We start from the raw sequence: 24,767 nt of genomic DNA, 5'->3' as shown, positions 1-24,767 counted from the left end.
ACTTCACCAAATTAATTACATAAACAGCATTTTTGGAATATGTATCCTGAATTTTTATTTGCTAACCAATATCATTTTGACTCTTGTTACTCAAATAAACTTATGAGTTCAGCAAATATCTATTTGCATGGATACACACACACACACACACACACAAAACACTGATTGGTCCTAGTAAAAGAAACAAAATAACTTTTTAATTATTATCACCAAAATATGTACCATCTACTTGAGAGGCTTTCCTTCAATCTAATTAATCAAAATTGTAAAATATTTTAAAGTGAAAGGGGTATAAAGAAAATTATGTTTAAAATAAGTATGACACAGTTTTTGTTTACTTCAAATTCTGGGACACTTGTTACACGCTAGGTCTTGGGGAAGCATAAAAAAATTAAGTTTAAAAATCTGGCCATAAATAGATTACAGTCTCAGGCAGAAACAAAAACATATTACCAAGCTTTGCAAAGTACTGGGACAGAGATTTATACAGGAGGCCAAGTCACAGAGTCTGAGATTAGACCAGCAGGACTTTCTCCACTGAGGCTAGAAGGCAAAGATTGAGAAAAGGGTTTTCATGATAGAACAGCATAAATGATACAAGAAAAAAGCAATGCAATGTGGATTATTTTGAGAAATAGAAGATGTTGAATACTGCCAGCAAATAAAATGGAGAGAAAGGGGAATATTCTCATGGATGGGCAAGAGAGATACAGACGACAGCCCAGAAGGAATGGCAGAAGATTAATATAGAACCAAAGTAGAAGGTATATGAACAAGAGACTCATAGTAAAGCCTGGTCTTTATCTATAAGCAGTAGAAAGACAGGGATGGGAGGGTTTTAGATTAAAAGCAATGGATTCACCAGGGTGGAAGATTGACCCCTCTAAAAGTAATGCAACAGGCTGGGCGCAGTGGCTCACACCTGTAATCCCAGCACTTTGGGAGGCCGAGGCGGGCGGATCACCTGAGGTCAGGAGTTTGAGACCAGCCTGACCAACATGGAGAAACCCCGTATTACTAAAAATACAAAATTAGCCAGGAGTGGTGGTGCATGTCTGTAATCCCAGCTACTCGGGAGGCTAAGGCAGGAGAATCGCTTGAACCCAGGAGACGGAGGTTGCAGTGAGCTGAGATCGTGCCATTGCACTCCAGCCTGGGCAATAAGATTGAAAATCCATCTCAAAAAAAAAAAGGAGTAGTGTAGCAGATGGACTACTAGTAGAGCAAATATGACTCTAGGGCAGTGAGATCCATGAGGAGGCTAATATTAATATTTCAAGCTAAATTCATTCACATTGCTTCAATAGATACTTAACACATAATACAAAAGGTGCCATTTTCATTTTGTATAATATACCTGCATATAAAATATTATTTATAAATATGATAACCAATGTCAGGATGGACAACAGAGCCAAAAATAATACTGACAAGGCATTTCAAGTTTTAAAACACTCAACCAGTCTTCAACCAAAACACATCCTAATGTAGACATTATCAACCAGTGCCGCAATTTGTATTTCTTCTTGATTGAAAGGAAAACTTTCTTTAGTTTCTTCTTATTGTAGTTCTTTATTTGCTTGCCTTGTTTTCTGCCCAAATTTCAACAAGGTGCTTCAGAAACAAGACACCAGAAGGAATAAAAACAAAACCAATAAAAAGGGATAAGAAAGCAATTATCATGCTAGTATTTATGCAAAATATAAAGCAAAAAATAAAAGATAATGAATAAAAATCTGAAATTACAATCTTGATCATGAGATATTACTCAAAGGCAAGAGCAAATAAAAATTGATTGATGAACTTAGCTAGTTAGATTCTATAACTGGGAAATGCCCATTCTAGATCAATCACGGTTGTATCTTCAAAATAAAGACATTGTCAAAAATCTAAATCAAACCCACTAATAAAATGGAAATGGTAGGCAGAATTTGAAGAAGTACAAAGATTCAGATGATAAAACAAGCATTAAATGAATGTTAAAATACAGTTTAAGATATCAATTAGGTTAGCCTTAAGGTATTTCTGAAGTAACAAAATTAATTTTGAAACATTTTGCATCATTTGAAAAGTTATATACGCATTCAACAAAAGTGATACTGCACAACTATTGGTCTCATTTTAAGATTCTTACTTTACATTTAAACATATTCTACCTGTTGTTTTAGATCTGGCTTATCCTATTTTAGAATGGGCTGATTTCTGTATTTCAGCCCTAACACAAAATCTGTGCCACAGTATTAGCTTTTCCTCATATCTCTATTGGTGTCCAGTTTCAGCTCTACAGCAGCATCAATCTCATTTTTGTTTTTAACTTAAATATGTAGTACAGAAAACCCTTTGGACCTATAATCACCATCTATAACCTAACTTAACAGTTCTAAATATCATGCTAATGCTGATAGCTCTACATTCTGAAAAGCAATCAAGGAAATTTTCATTATGTCAGCAGATAACTTTCCTCTAGTTAAGTCCACAGTTCTAGTGAAACAACATAATTTACTTTCTAGTCCATGTGTAGTGGATATAAACATACAAGTATATATATTTCATGAGCTAGAACCAGAAAATACATAGAAAACAATTCTTTCTGTCTCCTTCAGTGCCAGTGCTTTTAATGATAATCTGGAATATGAAAAACCATAATGAAGATGAACATGCTACAGCACCGTGAACATACACAGAAACATATTTAAAGTGCTACCCGTGATGACAGGAAAAAACGAACTATTAATGCATAGGAGGAGATGTTAATTTCAGTTTGAGATTGAGTAGGGAGTCGCAGTTTTTAAGAATCCAATAGCAAGTGACCTGGACAAGCACAGAACTTCTCAGTGCTTGCCTTTGGCACCGTGGGTTAGGAAGACTGTTCTCACTTCTCACCGCCCCAGGTTCTCTCTAATCCCAAAGGTACTATTTCACTTCAGTGCACTGGCAAATAGAGGTTGGCTTCTTTTTTAAAAAGACCCCACAGTACCCCAATTCCCAGCTTCCACATTTTGACACTGACTACTGCACCTTCATACGTTCATCTGAATGTTTCCCTTACAATCCATGTCTAGACCACTCAGTACGATAAACTTAACTGACACTAATGTTTTAATACCGACGTAAAAGTAAATAGGACTTTACCAACTGGAAGACCTTGAGTTTGACAGAATGAAGAGACAGAAACTTACTGATAGGACACAATATGAAATTGGTGTTTGAGAGCTGTTCCTACCACACGCAGGAAACGTCTTGTGAATGTACCCGGCATTCTCAACAGCAGCACACAAAACGGCTCTGCCACCAAGAACATTCTTACCCAGCAGGCAGCCCTCCTCATTAGCTTTGACATGCCACACAGCCCTTTGCTTACTGATGCAGTACAGCCAACAGGGAGAGAGAGTTTACGAGTAACAGCGAGACCGAACTGGCTAATTACTTACCTTCTCACTTATGGCAGGCTTGCTTTTTTAACTTTTTGTTTCCTCTCTTGTCATAGCTCAGCGCCAAATGGTTATTAATCAGCAGAAGTCTGAACCTGACAGTTAAAAAGAATACATTTTCAGAAAAAAATTGGAAATTAACATTCCCTCCACTGCAGTCTTTCTTTCCTTGCCCTCTGTGTGCATGTTACTCTCCCGTTTTTCTGTCTATGCAAGGCAGCTACGTAGTGGTCTATAAATATTGACCCTGACACTTGCTCAGTGCTTTACTTGCTCATGGCACAGGTCTGTGTTACTGAACACCGTGGTAATACTCCGGCAAAGTTCTCAGCTGCTCAGACAAAGCTGTGGATTGGCTCACTACCCAGCAACCCTGTGCTTGCCTGGAAATACCATTCTGCTGCCAGCTTTACAGATGCTGTGGGCCTTTCCTGAGGCCCAAATCAGGCACAGAAGGGCAATTATGAAGTTTGTCTGAAGAAATACAGCTTTCCTCAGGCAGGTGGAGAAAAGTGGGGCTAGGTGGACTCAAAGACAAGAAAGGAAATACTGCCTTTGTTTCGGCCAAACAACACAATCTCAAACCCTTTATAAAAGTCATATCTAAATGTCAGTCAATCAAGCTTTATAAAACTTAGTTATGACATATTATGAATCCAAATGACACAGCAAAGCAGTTTTGTAATTTTTTTTAATATTGCTTCTCAATGAGAAAGGCTGCAGTGACTAAGTAATTGGTCACAAAAAATATGTCAATGTAAGTTCATTTAGAGAATGATAGAAATGTATAGGAAAGTATAATATTAATCAGATACATCATATATTTAGTGAAAGATGCTAAAATATAACCTAAAATTATAACAACATAATATTTACAGGTTAAATATAAACTTCTATATTTATAATTATGACAAGTTGAAAATTTAATTTTTAGATTAAGGATAGAATCCAAGCCATGACACTACAGTATATGGTTTGCAGGTGACATAAACAAGGTACATAGTATCTCCATATACCACCTATAAAGTCCACAGTATAAATGAGTAGAAAATAAATCAGCCCATATTTTTTATTTCTTGTCAAAGATAATCATTTGTTTGCTTTACTAAAATTTTCTCTTGATTAAATCAAAGGTAAAGGAAACTTTTGGGAGACTCTGGTCACTTACTCATCCTTACGGATAAGAAAATCAACCCCCAGGCTGGTTACTTTGCCCAGGGTCACATGGCAACTTTGTGACAGAGCCAAAACTAGAAACCTTGCCTGATTACTTACAGTAATGTGTTCCTTCTATTAGAACGGTGGTTCTCAAAATCATCTTTAGGCTCATCTTCATATGAAAGCTTACTAAAATCTTACCAGTAAATGTAAATATTACAGCCAGAAAAAAAATCAGCATAGAAGAAAAATAACTTTCTACAGTGTAACTGACCAAAAAAAATAGTTACACATAAGAATTAACTTTCAAACTATTTGAAATGCACCTTTCCTTGCTTAATGCAAAAATTAATATTTATCTAATGAATTAACTTATTGTCGACACAGGTATATAACTAGGTGCTGAACAGGCAAAGATAAAACATAGTTCCTACTCTTAAAGACCTTCCAGGTCTAATTCCAGAAAAACAAAATAGAAGTTAAATGTAAAACAATATAGCAAAAAGACTAGAGGAGGAAACCATAGGAGAAGGGAAAATGAGCATCTGGGCCAACATGAAGTGGGGGCAGAAGAGGTAATTCCTCACTCCAGACTTCTGGATCCTAAAGAATGGGCAGAAGGTAGTGAGGCAAAGAAGGGAAGAATAACACAATCAAGACAAAGGCAGGAAAGACCACAACACATACTTAGAACTTCGAATAGATCTTTCTTGCTGGAGCTTAGAGTGCAAGACAGAAAGTAGTTAAAAACAAAACAAAACTAACTAGAAGGAATAAGGTGATGAGGGATTTTATAAGCCAGGTTGACAAACTTGGGTTTTATAGAGTAAGATAGGCTACCAGGTTTTAACTGCCTTTATTCACAGACTCTTAAAAGAATTTTGAAAAATTATGTAACCATTTACACATTACCAAATTGACATATAAAATTTTCACCTGTGGTAAAATATGTACTTACAAAGAATTTAATTTCTACCCTATTGGAAATATTGACACTTTAAAACAAAACACACCAGCTATTTTAAATATACTCAATAGCAACTAAATCTACAATAATTTAATACAATCACTATCTAAGTAACACACAGAGATGCTTCTTTTGGCAGGTGAAATTTACATTGCTATTTATTTTCTTGACCTTTATTTCCATCTTGCTGCCTCATAGAATTTTTACATATTTTTATAACAGTCCTCAGTTGTTCACCCTGTCATACTTTTTTTTTTTTTTTTTTTTGAGATGGAGTCTTGCTCTGTCGCCCAGGCTGGAATGCAGTGACACTAACTTGGCTCACTACGACCTCTGCCTCCTGGATTCAGGCAATTCTCCTGCCTAGGCCTCCCATGTAGCTAGGACTACAGGCGTGTGCCACCATACCTGACTAATTTTTGTATTTTTAGTAGAGATGGGTGTTTTGCCATGTTGGCCAGGCTGGTCTCAAACTCTTGACTTTAGGTAATCTGCTCATCTCGGCCTCCCAAAGTGCTGGGATTACAGGCGTGAGCTACTGCACCTGGCCACCCTGTCATACTGCAATACAAATTTAATGCATTAGTTGAATTTTTAATGTTAAATTTTCTATGACTCCAGGATAATGCACCATAATAACATTTGGGATGGATAAGGGTGTGCTTTTCTCTTGTAAGGTAAGAGAAAGAGTATTGTGAATAAAGCACTATTCTTAGCCAGATCAATATTAATAAAGAGTTCACGTAGAAATGGAGAATCTAGACACTGATTCCATTAAAATTACCCATTCAACTGCCAAGGGAAAGAAACCAGTCTGAAAAGGCTACATACTGGGCTGGGCACAAGTGGCTCACATCATCTGTAAACCCAGCACTTTGGGAAGCCAAGGCAGAAGGATTTCTTGAGGTCAGAAGTTCGAGACCAGCCTGGGAAACATAGCAAGACCTTGTCTCTACAAAAAATTTAAAAAATAAAATAAAAAACTTAAATTAGGCAGGTGTGGTGGCACACACCAGTAGTCCCAGCTGAGGTGAGAGGATCCCTTGAGCTCAGGGATTCGAGGCTACAGTGAGCTATGACTGTGCCCCTGGACTCCAGCCTGGATGGCAGAACAAGACCCCATCTCTTTAGGGGGAAAAAAAAAAGACTACATACTGTATGATGCTAACTATACGGCATTCTGGAAAAGGCAACACAATAGACAGTGTAAAGACTGGTGGTTGTAAGGAGATGACAGTGAAACACGGGATTTTTAGGGCAGTGAAACTACTCTGTATGATGCTGTAATTGCAAATGAATGATATTATGCATTTGACAAAGCCCACAGAACTGTAAAACACAAAGAGTGAGCCTTAATGTAAAAAGTCTCTTCCTCTGTCTTCTTGAGGCATGCGGTCTAGAGGGAGTAGAAGTATTATTTATCAAGGACTATCCAAAAGGGGCTTTGGAAATATTATCTCTAACACTAAAAACAACACTGGCATATGGTTATGTTTTTGCCTTTTTTTAAATAAAGAAAATGAGGCTTAGTGTTACTAAGTGGCTTGTCTGAAGTCATTTGACTAATAAATTCTAGAACTGAGATTCAGCCCAAATCTGTCTGGCTGGACTATAGTACCACATAAAGCCTTTATATCAGTCACTGAAGATGTATAGGCCCATGCCCAGGCAAGGTAGTGGATTAAACAGTGCACTCACAAACTCAGGACGGATTTGCTGTATCCTGCATTTCTCTCAAGGAACTGCTTGAATTTTAATATTGAGTATTGAGCGGTAGCAGAAAGATAGGACTAACAAATTAAGCAGTGGATGAAATTAAAGTAACTGATATACCTTACTAAAGAGAACTTAAAGGTTTTTTTAATCTTCAATTTGACTGATGGGCAAGGAATACATGAAGAGTCAAGCGGGGCTCTTCTCTGAGTGGCTGGGTCTCTGCCAAGGCAAGGTTTTGGGAGGAGGGGGCAACTTTGGAACAGGGAGCTGGGAAGAGCAGATGGATTTAGTTTGGGACATGATGAACTTTAGATATCTGTGTTGTACTGAAGTATGTTCAATGGGCATTTAAATATACTAGTCTAGAATACCGGAGAGATGAAGACTGCATCAATTCAGTAATTAGTTTTGTATTCTTGGTTTCCTGGTTCAAACCTTGTCACCACATAGTCTATTCTCAGCACAGAAGTAACAGAAGTCACTTAAAAACCTCACTCAGATTACATTCCTCTTCTAATCAAAGCCCTGTACTGCTTCCCCATTTTACTCAGAGTAAAAGCTAAAGTCCTTTTAATGGTCCATATAGCCTAGCCCCACTTTATTCTCTCATCTTGTCTCTGACAGCATGGACTAGGGACCCCCTCTCTCAGCTCCAACCCACTTGTCCTCCTACCATTCTTTAAATGTCCCTGACCAGTTTACCATTGGTATCCTTCTATTTACTGTACGTTCTTGCAGAGAGCTGCATGGCTAAATGTTTACGTTCAAGTCCCTGTTCAAAGTGCACCTTCTCAGCAAAGCCTACCACTCTCATACTATTTAAAATTGCAGACTTCCTTGTTATTTGTTATTGCTTGTGTCTTCCCCATAGAATATAGGTTCAATAATAGCATAGACTTCAAGTCCCTAAACTGAGCCTTCTACATAATGAATGCACAATAAATATTTGTTGGATAAATTACTAAAATAAACATTTATGAGCAACATGCCAATAAAGGTGGCTCCCAAGGTCATGAGATCTCTCAGAAGTAGCATGTGTAATGAGAAGTAAACAAAAATCAACATTTACAAAGTAGGTCAAGGAAGACAAGGGCATAAAGACTGAAAAACAATTATGAGGTCAGCAGAAGGAGAATGAAAAAGGGCTGAATGAGGACAGAGTGAAGGACTGAGGGGTCAACAATGTCGAATGGCATGGAAAGATTAAATATGAAAGAGACTGAAAAAGGTCATTACATACAACATTCAGAAAGTATTGTGATACTAAAAACCACCGAAATGCACAATTTAAAAGGGCAAATTTTATGGTATATAAATTCTACTTCAAAAAAGCAGTTATTACAAAAGAAAAAGCACTGGCAGCTGAGCTGTTTTCACTGAAGGTGGGAGGTAAGCAAGGAAAGTGAGACAGGAATCAAGTCACTCTTTCAAAAAGTTTGGCCACGAAGAAAAGAAAAAGGATGGGGTAATGCTTTAGAACAACAAACAATACCTAATGTTAAATGACGAGTTGATGGGTACAGCACACCAACATGGCACATGTATACATATGTAACTAACCTGCACGTTGTGCACATGTACCCTAAAACTTAAAATATAAAAAACAACAACAACAACAACACCACCTCATTCCAGTGTAGAGGTTGAGTACTCTGAAGTCAAGCAGCCCCGTGTTTTCTTCTTTCTCCAGTTACACTGTAAGTTACATATGTGCCTTAGTTTCCTCATCAAAGAAATGGATTTAATGTTAGTACCTGCATTACTGGGAATCAATAATTCATTTTATTGTTGAATAATTTCATTGTATGGGTATGCCAGGTTTTATTTATGCATTCATCAGCTAATGAACATTTGGGTTGGTTTCCACTTTTGGGCCATTATGAATAATGCTGCTATAAACAAGTTTTTGCTTCAACTTATATTTTCTTTTTCTTTTTTGAGACAGAATCTCACTCTGTTGCCCAGGCTGGAGTGCCATGGCATGATTTTGGCTCACTGCAGCCTCCGCCTCCCAGGTTCAAGTGACTCTCCTGCCTCAGCCTCCCAAGTAGCTGGGATACAGGAATCTGCCACCATGCCTGGCTAATTTTCGCATTTTTAGTAGACATGAGGTTTCACCATATTGGCCAGGCTGGTCTCGAACTCCTGACCTAGTGATCCACCCACCTTGGCCTCCCAAAGTGCTGGGATTATAGGCGTGAGCCACCATGCCCGGCCTCAACTTATATTTTCGTTACTCTTGAGTAAATACCAAGTAGTAAAACTGCTAATATGCTAATTTTATGTTTAACATAGTAAAGAACTGTCCAACTGTTTCCCAAAGAAGAATTTCACTGTGGCTTTAATCTGCATTTTCCTAGTGATAAATAATGTTGAGCATCTTTTCATGTGCTTATTAGCCATTTGGCTATTTACTTTTGACTTTTAGTAAATATAATTTCAGAAAACCCTATGAACAAATAAAGCTTAAAATATGTTTTTGAGGGCCCAAGAAAGTTGTACCTGGCATAAACAGAGCCACTTACTTGTTAACTGAATAAATAAACTAATAAATAAATGAATGATTAAGGAATAAGAAATATTTTATTTATTAGTATATTGTTTCAGCTTTTAAAATGAATTTGAATTCCCATACAATTTCAATAGAACTTTTAGTAAGGAGAAGCAGCTTTGGGAAAAAAATACAATTGCAAAGAAAATGTACTAATACTCTGTTCATTATTATGATAAATACCTATATTGGTACTTTTAGCTTGGTAATAATAATACTCTATCAGATCAATGTTAGGTAACTGAAATTGTAATCTTGTTACATTAATGCTTTAATTTAATGCTTCCTTGAAATTAGGTGTTAAGAAAGCAAGAAGCTAAGTAGTGAATGATTTTTTTTGTTTGTTTGTTTGTTTTTAGACGGAGTCTCGCTCTGTCACCAGGCTGGAGTGCAGTAGCGCAATCTCAGCTCACTGCAAACTCCACCTCCTGGATTCAAGCGAGTCTCTTGCCTCAGCCTCCCGAGGAGCTGGGACTATAGGCATGCACCACCACGCCCAGCTAATTTTTGTATTTTTAGTAGAGACAGGGTTTCACCATGTTGGCCAGGATGGTCTCGATCTCTTCACCTCATGATCCACCAGCCTCGGCCTCCCAAAGTGCTGGGATTACAGGCGTGAGCCATCACACCCGGCCGTGAATGATTTTAAAATATGTTCTTGACAAACTTAGTCAGTTGTGAATACTACAAATTTATGTAATGAGACATTCTTCAGGGGCAAATGGGTACAAGCAAAATATTAATAATCCAAGCTAGTCCTCATTTTTCACCTGAGGGAACAGGTGACGCTCGGTGTAAATGAATGAGGAGAAAGAAAATTGACTCTACCATGTGCCTAGTTAGAAGTAAACTACGAACTGTTTTTATCCTTTTTTTTTTCCCAAAAACAAGGGGCTTTTTTCATACTTTAGGGACCTACTATTAGGCATATCACATACAGACCCACTTACCTTTAACTCTAAGGTTCTTTGTTCTCAAGTAATAAATAATTTGGGCTCCCAGGACCCCACAGGAAAATCATACATAAGTCTACCAACCTTACTGCTGCCACTTTATTGTAATACATACCCATTATTAGTATGAGAAGTACTGGCTGCTCAATTAATAAATAGGTCATTTGTTCTTTTCAACTGAAATAATGCTGTATGTAAGTTGTTAAGATGGAATAAACTAAATCCGGAAACCATAGCAAAGAATGCATCTTTTTAAACTTTTATATGACATCACAGAAACCAAATGGCAAACTAAACTAAAGCACTTTATCATTTATCAATAGAAATTGTTCTTAAATTCATAGTGCATAAAATACACATAACCATAACCAGTAATAAAACAACTATGTTTAATAAAATAAGGTAATAATGAAGAATGAAAAGCATCCAGAATATCAAGTTATTTTTGTTATAGTTGTTGCTAATTGAACCTATATTAAAACTTCACTGATTTCTCATCATGTTTAATAATAATAGCTGGGTTTCCAGCTGTATTATCAGTATTTTAATTTCTTTTTCTCCTAGAGCTAAATGTATATTTATATGACATGAAGGACAATAGCAAAAGTGTTATTTAACATAATAAATATTCGCAATATAATTTCAAGCATTTTCTACTTTTTAAAAAGGCTGCAATTCTTAAAATCATCATATACCTGTAAGTAGAGATTTCTTAAAGGTAAGGAATTAATCCTCACTAAATCAAAAATTTCTACAATTACTCCAAATGGAAATTAGATTACGTCTATGTGACAACAAGAGACTGGACAAGAACATTTAATTCCATTAATCTCTGGATGATTCTAATACCCAGATGATAAATCATTATCTGACATTTTAAACAACTGTTTTCTTTCATTATAAAGGTGTAGCTGAATTCTCAATGTTTCTTTTTTAGAAATGACTCACTAGAGGATATTTTCACTCATACAGATACCCATAATTAACAATATGCTATTAATTTTATGAAATAGTTATTTCTAGAAAAAAAAAAAACTGCTGTATATTTGATTAGGCAGTACAACCAGAATCTTAAGAATAAAAAGTATCTTTCGAGGGGGGTCAAAAAGGTGGTCCTGAAACCATCCATGCCAGAGAGATTTATGTCAGCTAAAAGGAAAGAAGCAAAGATTGGTGGATTCCCTAAGACAAGCTAAAGTCATACATTAGAATGGAAAGGGGAGAATCCCAGGAAGGAGGGACTCAGCAAAAACCAACTCAATGGTCTCAATGGGAGAGGAGAATATTTGTCTACCAAGTTTAAACTGACTTTCACTGTTTATTAATTATAAGGCAGTAGCTCAGAAAATATCACTGAATGATTAAATTTAGGCAGTGAAAACAGGAATGTGGATTAACTCTGGAAATTCCTTAAAAAAACAAAAACACTGGTCTATTTTACAGCTCCATGATAAATACACTTTCATATGGAAGATTTAATTTGCATATGGAAGACTTAAATTGCAAAGCTCAGGAATATCATTATTCATTTTATATATTTTTATATATATTAGAATATATGAGATATTATATATTATATATTATAATATATAAGATAATATATAATATATATTATAATATATTAGATTATATGTATAATATATATTATATATAATGTATATATAATATATTAAATATAATATATAATATATTATATATAATATATATTACATATAATATATATTATATATAGTATATATTACATATATATTATGTATTATATATAGTCTGGCTCTGTCGCCCAGGCTGGAGTGCAGTGGCGTGATCTTGGCTCACTGCAAGCTCCACCTCCTGGGTTCATGCCATTCTCCTGCCTCAGCCTACCGAGTAGCTGGGACTACAGGTGGCCGCCACCATGCCCGGCTAATTTTTTGTATTTTTAGTAGAGACGGGGTTTCACCGTGTTAGCCAGGATGATCTCGATCCCCCAACCTCGTGATCCGCCCGCCTCGGCCTCCCAAAGTGCTGTGGTTACAGGCGTGAGCCACTGCGCCCAGACCATTTTATATTTTTAATCAAAATATATTTTTTAAAAAGAGGAAATAGTAAGAAAACAATAAAACAAACTAATCTTTGTAAAAAATGAATGAAACATCCATTAATCTTGTTTGGTTCACATATAAAATGTGGTTGTTTCTACTTGCCGTTCTGACTGACAAGGCCTGAAATTTTCTTAAAACGTGGTGTCAAAAATAACTAAAGAGTAATGAAAAAAAAAGGACTAAAAATGAAAAATCTCACTTCTATACTTTGGTAGATGTGAATATTGTCATGTAAAATACATTGTCAAGACCTGATTAAATTAGACTTTAAGATGGATGGAAGCAATTCTTTTGGTTTTTGAAAACTTTACTTTCATGAGATTACTTTGGAGTGGGTGAAAACTGACAGGAATGTACTCTGAGTTTCGTTTTGTTTTGTTTTGTTTTCCATCCTCTAATTTACTTCAATCTGGTATGAGTCCTAGATTGAGCAAGAACAGAGCTGCAACTGAGCTGAGGAAAGACAGTAAAAGTAGAAAACGTAAGAATAAAGAAAATCCTTAAACTTTTTTTCATGACCCAATAAAGAGATGAAATAATGTTAACAAATAGCATGTCAATATAGTAATTAAACTACTTATGTCTTTGTTTTGTTTTAAAGGTAACTGGTATAGAACCAATGAATCAAACCAATTGTTTTACATAAATACTTATGTTTGGAAAAACATATACAAACTGCCCCCTTATAATTGACACTTAACACCAGTAGAGAATACGAAAGAATAAAGTCCAGGAACCTCAAAAACATGTCTAAGGGCTAACGGATACATGGTGCTTGGGTAAAAACCTCTCTTACGGTCCACCTCCTAATGGTCTGTAGAAATCTAACAACTCACATTTATGTGGCACTTTATATTTTTATAAGTGCTCTTTCATTTGTTCATCGGGATAGGCAATAAGAAAGTATCCCTACTTTATATATGAGGAAAGTGAACTTCAGAGCAGGTAAGGGAATAGCCCAATGTGTGAATGTTTGAAAGAAATATAGATAGAAACTGAATTCAGGTCATCTCACCTTAAATCTTGGGCCCTTACTACTATACCTTTCAGTAACACCACAGGAACAAATCTCAGTAAAATTATTTTCCTATGGGAAAACACATTACCATGGAACGGAATGAAGTCTTCCAATTTAGGGCATATATATTTTTGTTGACAATGGCCAACACGCATACACACACACACACACACATACACACAGCTCTTATTTTGGTTTCTCTGGTGTTGGTTAATGGCAGTATCATTACTTAGTCAACCACGCTAAAAATTTCAGTGTCTCACTTCTGCTCTCCCCTATTTCCAATTAGTTACTATCTACTCAAGATTCTTGAGTATATTTTGAATCTCTGGAGCTTGTCTCCTTTTCTTTCCTCTGTTCCTACTGAAATTCAGACTTAGCTTTTTATCTAACTTTAAATACTGAAATGATCACAATCTAGTCTCCCTGGCACCACTTTCCTTTCTCCTCCATCAATCTTCTATATTGTTACTAGGCTGATTTTTTTAATCAAGACCCCCTCTGGCAACAGAGGGTTCAAACTTCTCAGCATAGAATAAAGGCCTTTCCACCACCTTGACCTGGCCCTGTCCTTTCAGATTCATTTCCCCCTTTGCCCATAACACAAATCCCACCTTATGCTCTCCTAATGTACCATGCCATCTGTTCACAGGAAATGCCATGTGTAGACTTTCCATACCTCTGTTCACAGAAAGACCTTCTGTAAACCTTTATTCTATACAGTAACATTTAAGCCAGAACAGAACTACATCCAAATATGTGAGAATGCATTCAAATTAAAAGAAGGAAAACTACTTTGGATGCTGTAACTCTGGTATCAAGAGTTATGCTTGATTTCATTGCTTGCTGTCTCCTTCTTAGAAATGTGACACTGGTAGCGTTTCCTCCTAATAGCAGAAGGGAAAAGCGCACACCAGTTTCCAGGCTTACAGCAGCAAAGCTATGACAATACTGTGGTGTATTTCACAAGGCCTTTGGGAACCTGAACAGAATTTCTGTCCTGAACACCAATTTTTCTTTCTCTGTTTAATTATCTGTGTAATTTTTAAAAACACAATAAAAATATGTCCATTTCAACTGTATGATCGTCCCTTTGAAAGACCTAGTCTTCTAGCTATTAGGTAAAATTATGCATAGTAGTACTGTAGAGATTTTGAAGCAGGATACAATCTGAAGGAGCAATCCTAAGTAGTATTTAAGTGCTAAAATTATGACAAAAGTACCCATGGAGCTAATAGGGCCTCTACATAGAGATTTTTAAATATTTATGCGCCCAAGGTCTGCTGCAATTTCTTTTGGGTAGAATAATGAAGTTCAAAGTACACTGATGAAAGTTTTCATTGAGTTTACTGGCAATCAATTAAAAGCTACATTTTAAAATGCATATCAGGTGTTACTGGAAAATGCATCTATCTGAATAGCAGCTATTGAGAAGTTTATCAAAAAGAGTAAATAATGTATAAAAAGTCCCAAGTGAGTGATGAAAACTTTATTCAGATGACAAGCCACATATCAGTTGGAAGCCAGTGCACAGACTTATTGGCACCAACAATGTTTTCTTAATTTCCTAAGTGTGCATAACATCATGCCCTCCCCCTCCAATTGGCTTAGTATATCCTTTTTTATTGCTTTATTCTATTAAAAATTACTTCAACTCACTTACATTCCTGACAAATCCATTTTATAATTTTAATTAGCAGTTCTAATCCTTCTCATGGAATATTTCTTATTTATTTTATGCTTTCATTCAATAAACACTTGCTTAGTACCTGTTATGGACCTGGCACTCTAGACACAATCCCTGTTCCCAGTGAGGCTAAAAGCTAGTGAGGGAGACAGACTGGTGGCTACATTGCTACAATTATAATACAGCAAAGGCCATGAGATAAACATGCAACATAGAAAATAAAAGTTCCTGGAGACTGAGCTCAGAGAAGGCTTTGTGGAGGGGGAGGTGATACTTGGGTTCTTAAAATAGGAGACGTTAACCAGAAAGTATATGACAATTTCTAATATGGGACACTTTGGTAAGACCAAAATATGGCTTTGGAGTTAGGGCCTTAAGTGGTAGGGCCTTAAGTGGTAGTAACAGGCTTAATATCACTGCCCTTAAATTTTCCATATTGAGACTATCACATTTCTAAGTGTACTTCCTCTCTTTGCCTGTTGACATTCATTTCACTCTAGGTCTCTACTCAAATTTTTTAAATGTGATTTCATGTAACTTTTTGGTAAAAATAAGATATAATTACGAATATTACCAAAATCATTTTCAATTAGCATTTTTATTCATTTGTTTAAAAAATATTTATTGAGCAACTGCTATGGGGTAGGCTTAGTTTTAAGCGTTGGACATATGATGGTGAAGCAGCGTGTCAGGTATCTTCTCTCATGGACTTTACATACTAGTGGGAAAACAAACACTAATGAATGTGATAATAACAAATAGAAAAAAAAGCAATAATAAAATTTAAACAGAATAATGTGATGATATTTGGGAAAACAAAGCTTTAGACAGGCAAATTCAGAAAATGTCTGCTTAAAGCAGAGCCCTTGGAGCTGACACCTGAATGGTGAGAAAGAGCCAGCCATGTAAAGACCTGTAAGAAGAGCATTCCAAGCAGAAGAAACTGCTAATGGAAAGTTCCTTGGTTAAGAACAATCTTTAGTATTCAGGTGACAATTTTTTTTCGTTTTTTTTTTTTTCTTTTTTGAGACAGAGTCTGGCTCTGTCGCCCAGGTTGGAGTGCAGTGGCATGATCTCCTCTCACGACAACCTCCGCCTCCCAGGTTTATGCCATTCTCCTGCCTCAGCTTCCCGAGTAGCTGGGACTACAGGCACCCGCCACCATGCCCGGCTAATTTTTTGTATTTTTTAGTAGAGACGGGGTTTCACCATGTTAGCCAGGATGGTCTTGATCTCCTGACCTCGTGATCCGCCCGCCTCAGCCTCCCAAAGTGCTGGGATTACAGGCGTGAGCCACCACACCCGGCTGACAAATTTTTTTTAATGGTAAAGAGGACACATGACGATGTCAAATAAAGAGATGGTGGCCAAAAGGCATGGTTGTTTTTGGCCAGTGGTTCTTAAATCGTGCTGCGCATTAATATCAACTAGGACGTTTTTAAAAATCCAGATACCCAGGACATATCCCAAACCAATGAAATCAGAATTGCTGCAGTAAAAGGCAGACGCCAGTATTCTTTAAAGTTCTCCATGTAATTCTGATAATGCAGCCAAGGTTGAGAAGGACTAATTTAGGCCACAGTAAGAAATTTCTATTTTAGTCTAATTACATAAGCAGCCTTTGGAAGATAAAGATTTCATCTGAAACTTCCGTCATGCACCTGATTGTTTAATTCCTATCTGAATATTTGGTTTGTTTTTGTTTTTTTTTTTTTAAAAAGGCAATACACCTTTGGATACATTTCTTTCTAAAGTAAATTCTCTTTAAGAATAACAAAAATGAAAGCAATTCTTGAAATGCTTGCCTCTAAAAATTCAAATAATTTAGGTGAAAATGAGTTCTTCTGGAAATACCCAACACAATTAAATCCATCTCGGATTCATTGTTTTTTATGTATTCTCCCTGTGCATTCTGGAATACATTTGCTTATAATTTGTGAGTAACTTTGAATCTGTTAGGAGGAAAAGATACTCAAAATGTAACACAGTATCTACATTTTGCTTACATTATTCTTTCTGATTCCTCCTAACACTGACCACCAGGATTCCACTAGTGTGTGTTCTCTGTGTTCTTAAGCCCATCTGCTGAAAGGGCGTATCATTTTGCAGCATGTAATTCTGATAAGAGTTCACCAGCTACAGCTGTATAATTCAAGTGGGAAATATTCTGAAAAGTGAAGTTGATTTACTAAAACTATTGGAATCTGAGAATCATCATGGGTTTACATGATGATTTTAAACATTTAGATAAATTTATCAGGCACAGTTGCCATTTCTATTGTTCAACTAAACACATGGGATATCTTTCCTTGGAGTGTATTTAGTGGAAAATAAAGTCTCCTAATCATAGGTTACATTTTCCAAGTCTTAGTGTCAATTTAGGTTCTTATTTTTTAACAGCTGAAATCATCCATAAACTAAGCAGGCTAAATTAAATTGTAAGAAAATAAAAAGCAATGAAGTACTGGTCACATTTCAGAAAGGCAAGCTAATCAGTTAAAAACTGATTTAACTATCATGTGGTGCGAGAGTCCTAAGAGTTCCACTGGTAGAGCAGAATTCTCCTCGCGTTTCTATTAGAATATTAAAATATGCTAACTATTTGAAGAAATTTAATTAAAAATTCAACCATTCAATAGAAGATATATTTGCTGGGCATGGTGGCTCATGCCTGTAATCCCAGTGCTTTGGGAGGCTGAGGTGGAAGGATGATTGCTTGAGCCCAGGACTTCAAGGCTGCAGTGAGCTGTGATTGCGCCACTGCACTCCAAACTGGGCAATAGAGCAAACCCTCATCTCAAAAAAAAAAAAAAGAAAGGATAAATTTATGAAATTCCATTATTTACCTACCCAAAGCAATATTTTACCTAATTGCATATGTAAGTATTACACTAGGAATTTTTTATCTAAGGGAATTTCAAGGTAGTAGACAAATTTTCTGCACAATCTATTGGTCATGGAATTCACTGTATATGAGTTAAAATGACAACTTCTTGTGTGTGTGTGTGTGTGTGTGTGTGTGTGTGTGTGAGTGATGGAGTCTTGCTCTGCCACCTAGGCTGGAGGGTAGTAATGGTAATGCAATCTTGGCTCACTGCAACCTCTGCCTCCTGGGTTCAAGCGATTCTCCTGCCTCAGCCTCCTGAGTGGCTGGGATTACAGGACTGTACCACCACGCCCGGCTAATACACCCAAGTATTCTCAACTTGTATTAAGTACCTGTCTTCCCTTGTCTAGTAGACTATATTGTTACAAACTTTGATTTGACAATGATTTGTATTCATTCATTCACTAATTTTTCCAACCCACCTATTCCAGTTCAGGGTTTTAGGTGGCCAGAACCTATCTCAGCAGCTCAGGGTACAAGGCGGGAAATAACTCTGGACAGGACACCATTACCTCACAGAGTGCACTCACACACCCAGACTCATTCTGACTGGGACAATGCAGATATGCCAATTCACCTAATGCACACATCTGTAGGATGTGGAAGAAAATTGAAGTATCTAAAGGAAACCCACACGGACATGGAGAGAAAGCCAGACTCCATACAAAGAGGGGCCTTGGCTGGGAATCAATTTTTTTTCTCATCGACGTTACTGAAGAAAACAATGCTGAACAAGACATTACTTGAGGACCTGTTGTATATCACAGAGGAATTTACCAGAGGGTGAGTGGTTGAGGCAAAATTAGGGCTACAACATGAAATAAGCAATCCTATTTGGAACTTAACTTATTCTATTATAATCATGCTTTGCCTATATTTTAGAAAACATTCAAACTATAGTTAATAATTCACAAAGAAACACTGCCTTCAATTTTGTGATGAATAAATCTTATCAGTGGCCAGTTCAACTGCCAAAAAGTGGTGTGCTTTCTTAGGTACAGTAATAATTGCAGTGAACTGTGATGGCTTATTCTGGCATTTTCCCTTCATTTTATATCACCTTTAATCCTTTTAAGAGAGCTACAGGGAAGATGGTCTCCTGACAGCCCTGTGAAAATACATTTGTGTTTCATGCAGGTAGCAGTTTTCTGCTCCTTGGTTTTCACAAGTTGCCGCATACCTGGCACCCCCACAAAAACTAGCTGGATAGTGTTGCTGCTGAAAGCAAAGGGGAAACCGGAGTAATAAGATGCAGTGAGCAGGATCCAGCCTATGCAGACTAAACATCCGAAACAGTCCAACATTTTCCAAAGCACACGTGGCCCACATATGTAGTGACAGAAGATTAGCCAAGCTGGTGTGGCCAAGAAGAAAGGAGATGCTGGCAGCTGCACATTCGTCGCCTTAAATGAAGTTTTCACTGTTCATTTTTATGAAGTTTAACCATATGGTTCTTGATATTTGAAAAGATGAATTTTGAGAATCACTGGGACAATCTGTCAATACTTATGCAAAGCTAGATTTTAGAAAGAGATGTAATTTTTCTTCACTTTAAAGGGATATTTTTCCTCTTTTCTTACAAAAACACAAGGTTTCTATACCTGGCCAGTTAAAACTATTGCCACTTAAAAATTCTGCATGTCTGAGAACTTGATATAACTTAAAACATGCACCACCCACAGTCATAATTTTGGCTTTGCCACAGAAAAACTTCAAATTTGATTCACTAAATACTATAGAAGTTCACTAGATGTTTATATAGTAAAATTTGAGGATGAAAACAAAACTGTGTGTAAGTTTTTTTTTTTTTTTAAACATAAAAGGTTCTGTGTCTGTCAACATCTATACCTACAGTCTATTAACTTTGGAGTTGACCTGTAAAGATTGGATACAAAGAAGTATGGATGATTTCTTTTTAATTTTTTTATTTTTGCAAAGATGGTGATATGGTTTGGCTGTCTCCCAAAACAAATCTCATCTTGAATTGTAGCTCCCATAATCCCCACGTGTCATGGAGGGACCCCGTGGGAGGTAACTGAATCATAGGGGTGGGTTTTCCTGTGATGTTCTCATGATAATGAGTAAGACAAAGAAGTAGACAGATTTTCTGCACAATCTATTGGTCATGGAATTCACTGCATATGAGCTAAAATGATGACAACTTCTACTCTTACCTTTCCGTGTGTGTGTGTGTGTGTGTGTGTGTGTGATGGAGTCTTGCTCTGCCACCATGTAAGATGTGCCTTTGCTCCTCCTTTCCCTTCTGCCATGATTGTGAGGCCTCCCCAGCCATGTGGAACTGTGAATTCATTAAACCTCTTTTTCTTTATAAATTACCCAGTCTCAGGTATGTCTTTATTAGCAGCATGAGAACAGACCAATACAGATGGCCACTACAATCTCTCCCATTCGAAATGTTCTTCTTCTGTTGTCTTTGAGACGCCTCCCATTGAGAGGTGGGGTCTAAGTTCTTTCTACTTAGATCCTGATAAGCTTATGTCTATGACAAATGTGATATTATATGATTTCCCATGCTCGTACCACCAATAAATGTTTGGTGTGTGAAAGGCAGGTCATAAAATTTCATTCAACGCCACCTTACTCACCAGAATGTGTTCTTGAAGTCTTTCACTACTACTTTAGCAGTCTGCTTATCCAGAGTACACTATGCTGGTAGAAAGGCCAAACCATCCAATGTGGAAAAACTAGAGAGACCTTGAAACTACACAAATAAAGAGATGCCTGGACAGCACCTAGCTGATTCAGCCTCTCGCTGTTCCAACTGCAGACACCATCTGACTGCAAATGCATGAGAGACCCTCAACTAGAATCGCCCAGTTGATCCCTGCCAAAAATCCCTGACCCGCAGAAACCTTAAAAGGTGATAAAATTGTTTTGTTGTTTTACGCTACTAAGTTTTATGGTTATTTGTTAAAAAGCAATAGATAACTAGAACGTACTTTGATAGCAGAAGTGAGTGCTATAATAAAAAAAATACTCAAAACATGTGGCATTGGCCTTGGAACTGGACAGCATATGGAAGACAGAAGGGCAAGAGATTGTTAGTGAAAGCCAGTGGGCCTCAAGAAATATGACTGTGGGCTTCAGAGAAATGAAGATTAAGTTATTGGAAGGTAGAGATTCTTGTTATGTACTGGAAAAAAATAGCAATACCATTGCCCATAGTGATGTTGAAAATAGAAAATATACCTAATAAAACTCCAACTACCTAGCTAAGAATATTTCCAAGTAGAATACCGAAAGGAGCACCTGGCTTCCTTTTGCTTCTTCTTTTATTTTTCTTCTGTTGCCCAGGCTGGAATGCAGTGGTGTGATCTCCGCTTACCACAACCTCCGCCTCCTGGGTTCAGGCAATTCTCCTGCCTCAGCCTCCTGAATAGCTGGGACTGCAGGCACGTGCCACCATGCCCAGCTAATCTTTGTATTTTTAGTAGAGACAAGGTTTCACTACGTTGGCCAGGCTGGTCTCAAACTCCTGACCTCATGATCTGCCTGCCTCGGCCTCCCAAAGTGCTGGGATTACAAGCGTGAGCCACTGCGCCTGGCCATTTTTGCTTCTTATAACACATGGACAGAGATAGATGAGTTTACAGAGAAACTTCAAATTCAGCAAAATTTAGAGGAACTATAAAAAAAAAGGCATCTTGCTGGGTTTGAAAATAAAACTATTTTGCATTTCCTGTCACTCCAGAGAACAAAACAGTCTCAAAATAAGAAAGAGCTTCAAGGGAAAAATAAAATACCAGGTACAGTCAGAAAGACTTGGTTTACAAATAAAAGTAAGGGTGTGACTACAAAAACCCTTTAACACCAATATTATGGCACCTTATACATCCTTTAAGACAGATAAAAGCCTTCTGAAGATATTAAGGGCATATGTAGCTGACTTTCTCTGCTCAACAACCTAACTACCAGGACCATCAGGGTGTTATCCCACCACAGCCTCACAGGAAATCTCTGGTAAAGAAGTGATTATTTCAAAAATGTAAGGGCATGGCTTTTGCTAATGGGGTAGATTATAAATTGATGCATAAGATACCCTCAAAATTTTAAAACTGTAACACCTGGAACTGAAAGGAAACATAGACAATACAAAATTAAAAGTGACCGCTGGACACCCAAATTTCCATGCCCAAGAAAAAGGCAGAGGAAATTATCAGCTACAAATACAGGTCATGATTTTTGGAAAAAGAATGATGAATCAGAAGATGGAAACCAGAGAACAAACAGGAGGAGCCAAGCACCACAGAGAACAATTCCCAGGAGATGGACTGATTACTCATTCAGCAAATGGCAACATGACCAACTGGGTTTCAGAGTCAGTATGGAATATAACAGCCTCTCATTTTCCCCCTTTTGAACAGAAAGAACTATAGAATTTTCCTATGCTTGCCCCACCACTGAATGTTTAGTGTGTGAAAGGCAGATGATTTATCTCTTTAGTTCAAAGGTTTTCCAAAGAACCTCTAATTCAAAGGCTTTCAATATTCAAGAAGCCTTAGCCAAGGAGCCTTATCTGCATCTGGAATTGATTTGGAAGACAAAATGCTGAACTTGAAACTAATGCAGTAACAGAATAAGACTTGGGGGGTTTGAGGGCAGAAATGAGTGTATTCTGCATGTAGGAGAGCTATATAAGTGGTTGTGGTTAGAGGATGGACTGTGGCAGATTATATTTTCCTAAGATGACCTCAATGATTTTTCCCATTCCACATGTTGTTTCTTACACATAACTCTGACACTCAAGCCTTGGAGTCTATATTACTTCACCTTGAATTTCTGACCATGGCATAAATGAAGCTATCTGATTTCAGAGACTGGATCATAAAAGTCAATGCATCTCTCACCTTGCTCGCTGTAATACAGTATTCTCTCCTTAAATATTCAGCTCCCATATATATTAGCAGTCTGACTGCCTTGGGGCTGCCATGCTATGAGGAAGCCCAAATTAGCCCAAGTGAAGGGACCACATGGCCAGACCCTGAGGTTATATGAAAAGCGAGAAGTGTCTGACTAGCCCCAGCTACTTCAGCCACTTGCTATTCCAACTCTAGTCACTGTCTGACTGCAAATGCAGGAGATACCCTAACCCAGAAGCAAATAGCCAAACCCTACACAAATTCCTGACCCCAGAAACTGAAAAAGATCATAAAATTGTTACTGTGTTTTTAAGCCACTATGGATTTCAATGACTTGTTATACAGATAGAATTAACAGAAACAAAACACACCAATTACTAAACCTCATTTTGATTATATGTGGGAAATGTCACAGAAACAACTGAAAATAACAATAGATACCTGGTAAAAAAATTTAGAAAGAAAGGTAAAACATTTTCTTTCAATGACATTGTCTATAAATCTTTAGGAGAAATCATGAAATAAAACCAAAACAGGTTAGGTATTATAATATCATCTTTTTTTTAATACCATGATATTTTAAAAAACAAACTGGCTCATGCCTGTAATCCTAGCACTTTGGGAGGTGGGTGGATTGCTTGAGCCCAGGAGTCCAAAACCAGCCTTGGCAACATAGTGAATGGCAACATAGTGAAATCCCACCTCTACAAAAAATACCAAAAAAAAAAAAAAAATTTAGCCAGGCATGGTGACACATGCCTGTAGTCCCAGCTATTTGGGAGGCTGAGGTGGGAGGATCACCTGAGCCCAGGAAGGGAGGCTGCAGTGAGTCGTGATTGCACCACTGCACTTCAGCCCGGGTGACAGGATGAGACCCCGTCTCAAAAAAAAAAAAACAAAAGGAAATTAAGATTTTATTTATTAAAATGAAAAGAGTTCAGATTTGATCACTAAATTATCCAAGTCTCCAAACAAAAACCTCAATCTCTGAGAACCCTTAAGGCAATTTCCTGGACAGAGTTAATGGTTCTGTCCTCCTTGACACCCAATCAATAGTCTGGGTCCTATCTATATTCTGGCTGAGGACACATGTCCCTCCTACTCACCTGCTCCACCACCAAAGCCCACATCCTGAGGAGACCCTGGAGCCTGTAGTAGCCCAATACCTTTTGCGGCAACTTAAATAACAAACTGGAAGTTTCATCCTTGTGAAGTCTGTTGGCTCTTTACAGTTAGTGAAGTGGTCTCCTGGCTATATCTTGGGCTATATGTAAACTGTCTGACTCAGAGCACAACTGAGAAAACAGAATGCAATAAACTCCAAAATATTTGTTCCAAACCCTTTACAGTTCATTTTTCTTAACTTCTGTGTTGCTAGGTAAAAATAAATGTGTGTCTATTTGTGTGTTTGGGAGAGTGGTGGGAATCAGGCAATTAT

The 24,767-nt window shown here is 37.2% G+C and overlaps 1 protein-coding gene across 2 annotated transcripts in view; it reads right to left on the bottom strand.

The window, feature by feature from the left end:
• BMPR1B (bone morphogenetic protein receptor type 1B) overlaps nucleotides 1-24,767 on the bottom strand; it is a 391,772-nt gene that overhangs the window by 153,048 nt on the left and 213,957 nt on the right. Inside the window, exon 2 of one of the 2 annotated variants that reach the window (XM_054554197.2) lies at nucleotides 3,432-3,526. The exons of the other annotated variant lie outside the window; for it this stretch is intronic. The gene's annotated coding sequence lies outside the window, so the exon portion shown is untranslated. The remainder of the gene's footprint in view (nucleotides 1-3,431; nucleotides 3,527-24,767) is intronic. 2 annotated transcript variants of the gene reach the window in all.

Source organism: Pongo abelii, chromosome 3 (assembly GCF_028885655.2).
Source record: "Pongo abelii isolate AG06213 chromosome 3, NHGRI_mPonAbe1-v2.0_pri, whole genome shotgun sequence".
Lineage (NCBI taxonomy): Eukaryota > Metazoa > Chordata > Mammalia > Primates > Hominidae > Pongo > Pongo abelii.
This window is presented reverse-complemented; position numbering and strand designations above follow the sequence as displayed.